Below are 13,772 nucleotides of genomic sequence, written 5' to 3'. Positions count from 1 at the left end.
CAGATGTCTCTCTTCCCTTCCAGGTCGAGGTTGATGCTTCTGAGATTGGTGCAGGGGCTGTTTTATCGCAGAGAAGCTCTGATGGCACTGTGATGAAGCCATGTGCTTTCTTTTCAAGAAAGTTTTCGCCTGCCGAGCGAAATTATGGTGTTGGTAATCGGGAGTTGTTGGCAATGAAGTGGGCATTTGAGGAGTGGCGTCATTGGCTTGAGGGAGCTAAGCATCGTGTGGTGGTCTTGACTGATCACAAAAATCTGACTTACCTCGAGTCTGCCAAGCGGTTAAATCCTAGACAGGCTCGTTGGTCATTGTTTTTCTCCCGTTTTGATTTCGTGGTTTCGTACCTTCCTGGGTTGAAGAACGTGAAGGCTGATGCTCTTTCTAGGAGTTTTGTGCCTGACTCTCCTGGAGTTTCAGAGCCGGTTGGCGTCCTCCGAGAGGGGGTGATTTTGTCTGCCATCTCCCCAGATTTGCGACGGGTGTTACAGGAGTTTCAGGCTAATAGACCTGACCGTTGTCCACCAGAGAGACTGTTCGTCCCAGAGAGATGGACCAACAGAGTAATTTCCAAGGTTCATTCTTCGGTGTTGGCAGGTCATCCAGGAATTTTTGGTACCAGGGATTTGGTGGCTAGGTCCTTTTGGTGGCCTTCCTTGTCGCGGGATGTGCGTTCCTTTGTGCAGTCCTGTGGGATTTGTGCTCGGGCTAAGCCCTGTTGTTCTCGTGCCAGTGGATTGCTTTTGCCTTTGCATGTTCCAAAGAGACCCTGGATGCATATTTCCATGGATTTTATTTCAGATCTCCCAGTCTCGCAAAGAATGTCTGTCATTTGGGTGGTTTGTGATCGTTTCTCTAAGATGGTCCATTTAGTGCCCTTGCCTAAGTTGCCTTCCTCCTCCGATTTGGTTCCGCTATTTTTTCAGAATGTGGTTCGCTTGCACGGCATTCCTGAGAATATTGTGTCTGACAGAGGTTCCCAGTTTGTGTCCAGATTTTGGCGGTCCTTTTGTGCTAAGATGGGCATTGATTTGTCTTTTTCGTCGGCCTTCCATCCTCAGACGAATGGCCAAACCAAGCGAACTAATCATACCTTGGAGACTTATTTGAGATGTTTTGTTTCTGCTGATCAGGATGATTGGGTGACTTTTTTGCCATTGGCCGAGTTTGCCCTTAACAATCGGGCTAGTTCCGCTACTTTGGTTTCGCCTTTTTTCTGTAACTCTGGGTTTCATCCTCGTTTTTCCTCAGGTCAGGTTGAGCCTTCTGACTGTCCTGGGGTGGATTCTGTGGTAGATAGGTTGCAACAGATTTGGAACCATGTTGTGGACAATTTGATGTTGTCACAAGAGAAGGCTCAGCGCTTTGCTAACCGTCGTCGCTGTGTGGGTCCCCGACTTAGTGTGGGAGATTTGGTGTGGTTATCTTCTCGTTATGTCCCTATGAAGGTTTCCTCTCCAAAGTTCAAGCCTCGTTTTATCGGTCCTTATAAGATTTTGGAAATCCTCAAACCTGTGTCATTTCGTTTGGACCTCCCAGCATCGTTTGCCATTCATAATGTGTTCCATAGGTCTTTGTTGCGGAGATATGTGGTGCCTGTGGCTCCTTCTGTTGATCCTCCTGCTCCGGTGCTGGTTGAAGGAGAATTGGAATATGTGGTGGAGAAAATCTTGGATTCTCGTATTTCGAGACGGAGGCTGCAGTACTTGGTTAAGTGGAAGGGCTATGGTCAGGAGGATAATTCCTGGGTTGTCGCCTCTGATGTTCATGCGGCCGATTTGGTTCGTGCCTTCCATTTGGCTCGTCCTGATTGCCCCGGGGGCTCTGATGAGGGTTCGGTGACCCCTCCACAAGGGGGGGGGGTACTGTTGTAAACACTGTGTGAGTTCTCCGTTTACTGTTGTGAACACTGTGTGAGTTCTCCGTTTTTTGTCTCCCTCTAGTGGCCTTTTTGTTATACCGCAGCTTGTGGCTGGAATCAGCTGTCTCGTCACTTGTTTGTCAGGTTTGCTATTTAAGCTCACCTGAACCATTATTCCTTGCCTGCTGTCGGTGTATTCAGTGCTTTTCTGAACTCTCCTGGCTTCACTGGTTCCTGCCTCGTCTAGAGAAGCTAAGTTTTCCTGCTAGTTTTTTGCTCATCTTAGATTGAAAATGTTCCTTTGTATATTATGAGTTTTTGTCCAGCTTGCAATATGTGATTCTCTGTTTGCTGGTAGCTCTGGGATTGCAGTGTTGCTCCCCCCGCATCGTTAGTTGGTGCGGGGGTTCTTGCAATCTCTGCGTGGATATTTTTAGGGTTTTCTACTGACTGCACAGACTCTTGCTATCCTCTGTGTATCTAGTGATTAGCGGGCCTCCTTTGCTGAATCTAATTTCATCTCTGCGTTTTGTATTTTCTCCTGAACTCACCGTTATTATTTGTGGGGGGCTTCTATATCTTTGGGGGTTACTTCTCTGAGGCAAGTGAGGCTTTTGCTCTCTCTTTAGGGGTAGTCAGTTTCTCAGGCTGTGAAGAGACGTCTAGGAATTTAGGTAACGTTCCACGGCTACTTATAGTCTGTGCGGTTAGGATCAGGTTTGCGGTCAGTCCAGTTCCCACATCCCAGAGGAGGTCCTGTATTTTACTTAGCTGGTCAGTTCAGCGATCCTATGCCACTAAGGATCATAACAGCCAACATTCCGAGAACAATGGGAGAGTTACACAGAGTAATTTAAATTACGCCAACATTCCGAGAACAATGGGAGAGTTCTGCAGAGTAATTTAAATAACACAAACATTCCGAGAACAAAGGGAAAGTTCCGCAGAGTAATTTAAATAATGCCAACATTCAGAAAACAATGGGAGAGTTCCTCAGAGTAAGTTAAATAATGCCAACATTCTGAGAACAAAGGGAGAGTTCCGCAGAGTGATGTAAATAATGCCTACATTCCGAGAACAATGGTAGAGTTCAGTAGAGAAATTTAAATAACGCAAACATTCTGAGAACAAAGGCAGAGTTCCGCAGAGTAATTTAAATAACGCCAACATTCCGAGAACAATGGGAGAGTTCCGCAGAGTGATTTGAATAACACCAACATTCCGAGAACAATGGGAGAGTTCCACAGAGTAATTTAAATAACGCCAACATTCCGATAACAATGGGAGAGTTCCAAGGAGTAATGTATATAACGCCAACATTCTGAGAACAATGGGAGAGTTCCGCAGAGTAATTTAAATAATGTCAACATTCCGAGAACAATGGGAGAGTTCCGCAGAATAATTTAAATAACACCAACATTCCGAGAACAATGGGAGAGTTCAGCAGAGTAATTTAAATAACGCAAACATTCCGAGAACAAAGGAAGAGTTCCGCAGAGTGATTTAAATAACACCAACATTCCGAGAACAATGGTAGAGTTCAGCAGAGTAATTTAAATAACTCCAACATTCCGAGAACAAAGGGAGAGTTATGCATAGTAATTTAAATAACCTCAACATTCCGAGAACAATGGGAGAGTTCCGCAAACTAATTTAAATAACGCCAACATTCCGAGAACAATGGGAAAGTTCCGCAAACTAATTTAAATAAGGCCAACATTCCGAGAACAATGCGAGAGTTCTGCAGAGTGATTTAAATAATGCCAACCTTCCGAGAACAAAGGGAGAGTTCCGCAGAGTCATTTAAATAACGCAAACATTCCGAGAACAAAGGGAGAGTTCTGCAGAGTAATTTAAATAACGCCAACATTCTGAGAACAAAGGGAGAGTTCCGCAGAGTGATTTAAATAAAGCCAACATTCCGAGAACAATGGGAGAGTTCCGCAGAGTAATTTAAATAATGGCAACATTCCAAGAACAATGGGAGAGTTCCGCAGTGTAATTTAAATAACGCTAACATTCCGAGAACAATGGGAGAGTTCCACGGAGTAATTTAAATAACGCAAACATTCCGAGAACAAAGGGAGAGTTCCGCAGTTTAATTTAAATAACACAAACATTCTGAGAACAAAGGGAGAGTTCTGCAGAGTAATTTAAATAACGCCAACATTCCGAGAACAAAGGGAGAGTTATGCATAGTAATTTAAATAACCTCAACATTCCGAGAACAATGGGAGAGTTCCGCAAACTAATTTAAATAACGCCAACATTCCGAGAACAATGGGAAAGTTCCGCAAACTAATTTAAATAAGGCCAACATTCCGAGAACAATGCAAGAGTTCTGCAGAGTGATTTAAATAATGCCAACCTTCCGAGAACAAAGGGAGAGTTCCGCAGAGTCATTTAAATAACGCAAACATTCCGAGAACAATGCAAGAGTTCTGCAGAGTGATTTAAATAATGCCAACCTTCCGAGAACAAAGGGAGAGTTCCGCAGAGTCATTTAACTAACGCAAACATTCCGAGAACAAAGGGAGAGTTCTGCAGAGTAATTTAAATAACGCCAACATTCTGAGAACAAAGGGAGAGTTCCGCAGAGTGATTTAAATAAAGCCAACATTCCGAGAACAATGGGAGAGTTCCGCAGAGTAATTTAAATAATGGCAACATTCCAAGAACAATGGGAGAGTTCCGCAGTGTAATTTAAATAACGCTAACATTCCGAGAACAATGGGAGAGTTCCACGGAGTAATTTAAATAACGCAAACATTCCGAGAACAAAGGGAGAGTTCCGCAGTTTAATTTAAATAACACAAACATTCTGAGAACAAAGGGAGAGTTCTGCAGAGTAATTTAAATAACGCCAACATTCCGAGAACAATGGGAGAGTTCCGCAGAGTGATTTGAATAACATAGAAAACCAGCTAGAATATTGAAAGGATATATTAAATTGAATAACCAGAAAAAACGTACTATCCTTTAAAACGATATTTTATTACTATTAACTTATCTAAAATTCCAATAAATAAAACTCAATTGTATGCAATCAACATCAGCCAACTGGGTTGGGTAAGCTAGAAAAATAGGGAGAAATTAGCAAATATGCCTGACACAGTCCCTGTAGGTGGCCCTAAAGTGTCTTAAACCTACCTACCAGCGGAGGTTGGCACCCTAGAATTCGATATGGCGCCCCCGCTCACCGTCGACTGTCCCTTCTCACCCTAGTAGGGTCCTACTTGCTACCCACACCCAGGTACCCACAGACATACACACACAAATTGACCAATAGGTCACACTAACCAAAAAACGTGAAAAAGTGAAAAAAGAAAAAAGTGAACGAAAAATTCTAAAAACACTGCAGACATTGCTGCATAATTACACTAAATAGCATGTACCCCACAGTTACCTCAAAAAAGTTTTTTGAGAAAAAAAGAAAAAAATTTTTTGGGATAGTGCAGAGTTATGGGGTACAGCGGGGCACAGTTGGAGTGTGCTTAGTTAAATATTCAGAGGTCATGAGTAGTGAAGCCTCTAATAGATGTAACAGTAGGTCACTGTCTTAGTTAGTGGTTGATGACCTGAAAATCATAGACAGACCAATAAGACTAATGTACAGAGTGGATCCCTAGGCAAGATAGCACCCCTCCGAAAAGGTTAGCAGATATATGAGTACACTCAATGGATGTAAGTATTTTGTTGGGTGATATAGATATTACACCCTAAATTGTCCAAAAAATAAAACAAAATATTCAACAAAAACAAAAACAAAAAAAAACAAAAAATAGACCCAAATGAAAAAATTATCTGCCTTATAGGGTATCACATATAGTATTTCTCATTTAGTTTAAGGGCTAATGCACACCAGAATACAGAGATGACTGAGAACCATCCCTCATTACTCGCTCTATATTAGATGATCTGATAAGCTCATATTGCTATAAGTAGCATATTTGTCTGCACTCTAGATGCCATACGAGTTCCGCATCTTATAACATAGAAAAAATCAGCAAAACATTAAACAAAATCAAAAGAAAGAAAGAAACACAACACAAATTGGTATCACATATAGTGTCTCTCAATTGCGTTAGATTAGTGCATCTATAAGCCCAAAATATCTGAGGCCAATCCCTTATAGGATATCGCATATAGTATTTCTCATTTAGTTTAAGGGCTAATGCACATCAGAGTACAGAAACAGCTTAGAACCATCTCTCATTACCCTCTCTATAATAGATAGTCTGATACACTTTTATTGCTGTCAGTAACACATTAGTCTGCACTCTAGATGCCATACAAGTTCCGCATCTTATACCATAGAAACACAAAACAAATTGGTATCACACAAAGTGTCTCTCAGTTGCGTTGGATTAGTGCATCTATAAGCCCAAAATATCTGAGGCCAATCCCTTATAGGATATCGCATATAGTATTTCTCATTTGGTTTAGGGGCTAATGCACATCAGAATACAGAAACAGCTGAGAACCATCTCTCATTACTCTCTCTATAATAGATAGTCTGATACACTTTTATTGCTGTCAGTGACACATTAGTCTGCACTCTAGATGCCATACGAGTTCCGCATCTTGTACCATAGAAAAACTTAGCAAAATATTAAACAAAGTCAGAAAAAAGAAAGAAACACAAAACAAATAGGTATCACATAAAGTGTCTCTCAATAACGTTAGATTAGTGCATCTACAAGCCCAAAATGTCTGAGACCAATCCCTTATAGGATATCGCATATAGTATTTCTCATTTGGTTTAGGGGCTAATGCACATCAGAGTACAGAAACAACTGAGAACCATCTCTCATTACCCTCTCTATAATGGATAATCTGATACACTTTTATTGCTGTCAGTGACACATTAGTCTGCACTCTAGATGCCATACGAGTTCCGCATCTTATAGCAAAGAAAAAATTAACAAAATATTCAACAAAATCAGAAAAAAGGAAAAAACACAAAACAAATTGGTGTCACATAAATTGTCTCTCAATAACATTAGATTAGTGCATCTACAAGCCCAAAATGTCTGAGGCCAATCCCTCATTGCTATCCTATAAGCAAGTACTGTACTTGGTCTGTCTTGACAAAGAAACATAAAGAAAAAAACTTATCTGAGTAGGTGACATATTCAGTCCCATATCGCCATCCCTACGCGTTTCACCCCTTCCCAGTTTAGGGGCTCATCAGGGGATAAATTCGGATATAGCAACAATGGCTTCAGAGGTCTAGCAACAATGGCTACAGGAGTGGGTTTCGAGCAATAAAAGTGTATCAGACTATCTATTATAGAGAGGGTAATGAGAGATGGTTCTAAGCTGTTTCTGTACTCTGATGTGCATTAGCCCTTAAACTAAATGAGAAATACTCATTTAGTTTATTTAGAATATTTTGTTTTATTTTTTGGACAATTTAGGATGTAATATCTATATCACCCAACAAAATACGTACATCCATTGAGTGTACTCATATATCTGCTAACCTTTTCGGAGGGGTGCTATCTTGCCTAGGGATCCACTCTGTACATTAGTCTTATTGGTCTGTCTATGATTTTCAGGTCATCAACCACTAACTAAGACAGTGACCTACTGTTACATCTATTAGAGGCTTCACTACTCATGACCTCTGAATATTTAACTAAGCACACTCCAACTGTGCCCCGCTGTACCCCATAACTCTGCACTATCCAAAAAAATTTTTTTCTTTTTTTCTCAAAAAACTTTTTTGAGGTAACTGTGGGGTACATGCTATTTAGTGTAATTATGCAGCAATGTCTGCAGTGTTTTTAGAATTTTTCGTTCACTTTTTTCTTTTTTCACTTTTTCACGTTTTTTGGTTAGTGTGACCTATTGGTCAATTTGTGTGTGTGTATGTCTGTGGGTACCTGGGTGTGGGTAGCAAGTAGGACCCTACTAGGGTGAGAAGGGACAGTCGACGGTGAGCGGGGGCGCCATATCGAATTCTAGGGTGCCAACCTCCGCTGGTAGGTAGGTTTAAGACACTTTAGGGCCACCTACAGGGACTGTGTCAGGCATATTTGCTAATTTCTCCCTATTTTTCTAGCTTACCCAACCCAGTTGGCTGATGTTGATTGCATACAATTGAGTTTTATTTATTGGAATTTTAGATAAGTTAATAGTAATAAAATATCGTTTTAAAGGATAGTACGTTTTTTCTGGTTATTTGATTTGAATAACACCAACATTCCGAGAACAATGGGAGAGTTCCACAGAGTAATTTAAATAACGCCAACATTCCGATAACAATGGGAGAGTTCCAAGGAGTAATGTATATAACGCCAACATTCTGAGAACATTGGGAGAGTTCCGCAGAGTAATTTAAATAATGTCAACATTCCGAGAACAATGGGAGAGTTCCGCAGAATAATTTAAATAACACCAACATTCCGAGAACAATGGGAGAGTTCAGCAGAGTAATTTAAATAACGCAAACATTCCGAGAACAAAGGAAGAGTTCCGCAGAGTGATTTAAATAACACCAACATTCCGAGAACAATGGTAGAGTTCAGCAGAGTAATTTAAATAACTCCAACATTCCGAGAACAAAGGGAGAGTTATGCATAGTAATTTAAATAACCTCAACATTCCGAGAACAATGGGAGAGTTCCGCAAACTAATTTAAATAACGCCAACATTCCGAGAACAATGGGAAAGTTCCGCAAACTAATTTAAATAAGGCCAACATTCCGAGAACAATGCGAGAGTTCTGCAGAGTGATTTAAATAATGCCAACCTTCCGAGAACAAAGGGAGAGTTCCGCAGAGTCATTTAAATAACGCAAACATTCCGAGAACAAAGGGAGAGTTCTGCAGAGTAATTTAAATAACGCCAACATTCTGAGAACAAAGGGAGAGTTCCGCAGAGTGATTTAAATAAAGCCAACATTCCGAGAACAATGGGAGAGTTCCGCAGAGTAATTTAAATAATGGCAACATTCCAAGAACAATGGGAGAGTTCCGCAGAGTAATTTAAATAACACTAACATTCCGAGAACAATGGGAGAGTTCCACGGAGTAATTTAAATAACGCAAACATTCCGAGAACAAAGGGAGAGTTCCGCAGTTTAATTTAAATAACACAAACATTCTGAGAACAAAGGGAGAGTTCTGCAGAGTAATTTAAATAACGGAAAAATTCCGAGAACAAAGGGAGAGTTCCGCAGAGTAATGTAAATGAAGCAAACATTCCAATAACAATGGGAGACTTCCACAGAGTAATTTAAATAACGCCAACATTTTGAGAACAAAGGGAGAGTTCCGCAGAAAGATTAAAATAACGCCAACTGTTATGAACTGGTGGTTTAGGAGCAACATGGGATGTGCTCTGGAGGAGGTGGTACCTGTACTGACCGCAGTTCCTGAGCTTAACACAACACTAGAAGTAGCCGTGGGATGTTCCTGTCACTCCCTAGACACCTCGTCACAGCCGGAGGACTAACTACCCCTAAAGATAGAAACAGGAAAGCTATCTTGCCTCAGAGAAAATTCCCAAAGGACAGACAGCCCCCCACAAATATTGACTGTGAGTGGAGAGGGGAATGACATACACAGAATGAAACCAGGATGTAGCAAAGGAGGCCAATCTCGCTAGATAGACAGGACAGGACAGAATACTGTGCGGTCAGTATTAAAAACTAGAAAAATCCACCACAGAGTTTACAAAAATCTCCACACCTGACTAAAGGTGCAGAGGGTAAATCTGCTTTCCAGAGCTTCCAGCTTAACTGAATAAAACCATACTGACAAGCTGGACTAGAGAAAACATAGAATGTGCTGAATGATTAAGTCCACAACAAGTGAACTGCAAAAGAACAAAGCAAGGACTTATCTTTGCTGAACTGGATAGAATATCAGGGAAATCCAAGAGAGATGTAAATCCAACCAGGAACCATTGACAACTGGCACTGGCTGAAGGACAGAGCCAGGATAAATAGCCGAGCCAGAATAGACGATCAGTGGAAGCAGCTGCTGACTGCTAAATCCAAGAAGCAGCAGTTCCACTTAAATCCACCGGAGGGAGCCCAAGAGCAGAACTCACAAAAGTGCCACTTACAACCACCGGAGGGAGCCAAAGAGCGGAATTCACAACAGCCAACATTCCGAAAATAATGGTAGAGTTCAGCAGAGTAATTTAAATAACTTCAACATTCCGAGAAAAAAGGGAGAGTTCCGCAGAGTAATTTAAATAACCCCAACATTCCGAGAACAATGGGAGAGTTCCGCAAACTAATTTAAATAACGCCAACATTCCGAGAGCAATGGTAGAGTTCAGCAGAGTAATTTAAATAACTTCAACATTCCGAGAAAAAAGGGAGAGTTCCGCAGAGTAATTTAAATAACCCCAACATTCCGAGAACAATGGGAGAGTTCCGCAAACTAATTTAAATAACGCCAAGATTCCGAGAACAATGCGAGAGTTCTGCAGAGTGATTTAAATAACGCCAACCTTCCGAGAACAAAGGGAGAGTTCCGCAGAGTGATTTCAATAACGCAAACATTCCGAGAACAAAGGGAGAGTTCCGCACAGTAATTTAAATAACCCCAACATTCCGAGAACAATGGGAGAGTTCCGCAGAGTAATTTAAATAACGCCAACATTCCGAAAACAATGGGAGAGTTCTGCAAAGTGATTTAAATAAGGCCAACATTCCGATAACAATGGGAGAGTTCCACAGAGTAATTTAAATAACGCTAACATTCCGAAAACAATGGGAGAGTTCCACAGAGTAATGAACATAACGCCAACTTTCTGAGAACAATGGGAGAGTTCCGCAGAGTAATTTAAATAACGCCAACATTCTGAGAACAATGGGAGAGTTCAGCAGAGTAATTTAAATAACGCAAACATTCCAAGAACAAAGGGAGAGTTCCGCAGAGTAATTTAAACAACCACAACATTCCGAGAACAATAGGAGAGTTCTGCAAACTAATTTAAATAATGCCAACATTCCAAGAGCAAGGGGAGAGTTCCTCAGAGTAATTTAAATAACGCCAACATTCTGAGGACAAAGGGAGAGTTCCGCAGAGTGATTTAAATAACACCAACATTCCGAGAACAATGGTAGAGTTCAGCAGAGTAATTTAAATATCTCCAACATTCCGATAACAAAGGGAGCGTTCCGCAGAGTAACTTAAATAATCCCAACATTCCGAGAACAATGCTAGAGTTCCGCAAACTAATTTAAATAACGCCAACATTCCAAGAACAATGGGAGAGTTCCACAGAGTAATGAACATAATGCCAACTTTCTGAGAACAATGGGAGAGTTCCGCAGAGTGATTTAAATAACGCCAACCTTCCGAGAACAAAGGGAGAGTTCTGCAGAGTGATTTAAATAACGCCAACATTTTGAGAACAAAGGTAGAGTTCTGCAGAGTAATTTAAATAACGCAAACATTCCGAGAACAAAGGGAGAGGCCCGCAGAGTAATTTAAATAACCCCAACATTCCGAGAACAAAGGAAGTGTTCCGCAGAGTAATTTAAATAACCCCAACATTCCGAGAACAATGGGAGAGTTCCGCAAACTAATTTAAATAACGCCAACATTCTGAGAACAATGCGAGAGTTCTGCAGAGTGATTTAAATAACGCCAACCTTCCGAGAACAAAGGGAGAGTTCTGCAGAGTGATTTAAATAACGCCAACATTTTGAGAAAAAAGGGAGAGTTCCGCAGAGTAATTTAAATAACGCAAACATTCCAAGAACAAAGGGAGAAGCCCGCAGAGTAATTTAAATAACCCCAACATTCCGAGAACAATAGGAGAGTTCCACAGAGTAATTTAAATAACGCCAACATTCTGAGAACAATGGGAGAGTTCCACAGAGTAATTTAAATAACCCCAACATTCCGAGAACAATAGGAGATTTCCACAGAGTAATTTAAATAACGCCAACATTCCGAGAACAATGGCAGAGTTCTGCAAAGTGATTTAAATAAGGCAAACATTCCAAGAACAATGGGAGAGTTCCACAGAGTAATGTATATAACACCAACATTCTGAGAACAATGGGAGAGTTCCGCAGAGTAGTTTAAAAAATGCCAACATACCGAGAACAATGGGAGAGATCCGCACAGTAATTTAAATAACGCCAACAATCTGAGAACAATGGGAGAGTTCCACAGAGTAATTTAAATAACGCAAACATTCCGAGAACAAAGGGAGAGGCCCGCAGAGTAATTTAAATAACCCCAACATTCTGAGAACAATGGGGGAGTTCCGCAGAGTAATTTAAATAACGCCAACATTCCGAGAACAATGGGAGAGTTCTGCAGAGTGATTTAAATAACCCCAACATTCCGAGAACAATGGGAGAGTTCCACAGAGTAATTTAAATAACGCCAACATTACAATGGCAGAGTTCTGCAAAGTGATTTAAATAACGCCAACATTCCGAGAACAATGGTAGCATTCCTCAGAGTAATTTAAATAATGCCAACATTCCGAGAACAAATGGAGAGTTCAGCAGAGTAATTTAAATAACCCCAACCTTCCGAGAACAATGGGAGAGTTCTGCAGAGTGATTTAAATAACACCAACATTCCGTGAACAATGGGAGTGTTAGGCAGAGTAATTTAAATAATGCCAACATTCCGAGAACAAAGGGAAAGTTCCGCAGAGTAATTTAAATAACCCCAACATTCCGAGAACAAAGGGAGAGTTCCGCAAACTAATTTAAATAATGCCAACATTCAGAGAACAATGGGAGAGTTCCTCAGAGTAAGTTAAATAATGCCAACATTCCGAGAACAAAGGAAGAGTTCCGCAGAGTGATTTAAATAATGCCGACATTCCGAGAACAATGGTAGAGTTCAGCAGAGAAATTTAAATAACGCACACATTCTGAGAACAAAGGCAGAGTTCCGCAGAGTAATTTAAATAACGCCAACGTTCCGAGAACAATGGGAGAGTTCTGCAGAGTGATTTGAATAACACCAACATTCCGAGAACAATGGGAGAGTTCCACAGAGTAATTTAAATAACGCCAACATTCCGATAACAATGGGAGAGTTCCAAAGAGTAATGTATATAACGCCAACATTCTGAGAACAATGGGAGAGTTCCGCAGAGTAATTTAAATAATGTCAACATTCCGAGAACAATGGGAGAGTTCCGCAGAATAATTTAAATAACACCAACATTCCGAGAACAATGGGAGAGTTCAGCAGAGTAATTTAAATAAAGCAAACATTCCGAGAACAAAGGAAGAGTTCCGCAGAGTGATTTAAATAACACCAACATTCCGAGAACAATGGTAGAGTTCAGCAGAGTAATTTAAATAACTCCAACATTCCGAGAACAAAGGGAGAGTTATGCATAGTAATTTAAATAACCTCAACATTCCGAGAACATTGGAGAGTTCTGCAAACTAATTTAAATAACGCCAACATTCCGAGAACAATGGGAAAGTTCCGCAAACTAATTTAAATAAGGCCAACATTCCGAGAACAATGCGAGAGTTCTGCAGAGTGATTTAAATAATGCCAACCTTCCGAGAACAAAGGGAGAGTTCCGCAGCGTCATTTAAATAACGCAAACATTCCCAGAACAAAGGGAGAGTTCTGCAGAGTAATTTAAATAACGCCAACATTCCGAGAACAGATGGAGAGTTCCGCAGAGTGATTTAAATAATGCCAACATTCCGAGAACAATGGGAGAGTTCCGCAGAGTAATTTAAATAATGGCAACATTCCAAGAACAATGGGAGAGTTCCGCAGTGTAATTTAAATAACGCTAACATTCCGAGAACAATGGGAGAGTTCCACAGAGTAATTTAAATAACACAAACATTCCGAGAACAAAGGGAGAGTTCTGCAGAGTAATTTAAATAACGGAAAAATTCCGAGAACAAAGGGAGAGTTCCGCAGAGTAATGCAAATGAAGCAAACAT

The sequence above is a fragment of the Ranitomeya variabilis genome, chromosome 1 (assembly GCF_051348905.1).
Source record: "Ranitomeya variabilis isolate aRanVar5 chromosome 1, aRanVar5.hap1, whole genome shotgun sequence".
NCBI lineage: Eukaryota > Metazoa > Chordata > Amphibia > Anura > Dendrobatidae > Ranitomeya > Ranitomeya variabilis.
This window is presented reverse-complemented; position numbering follows the sequence as displayed.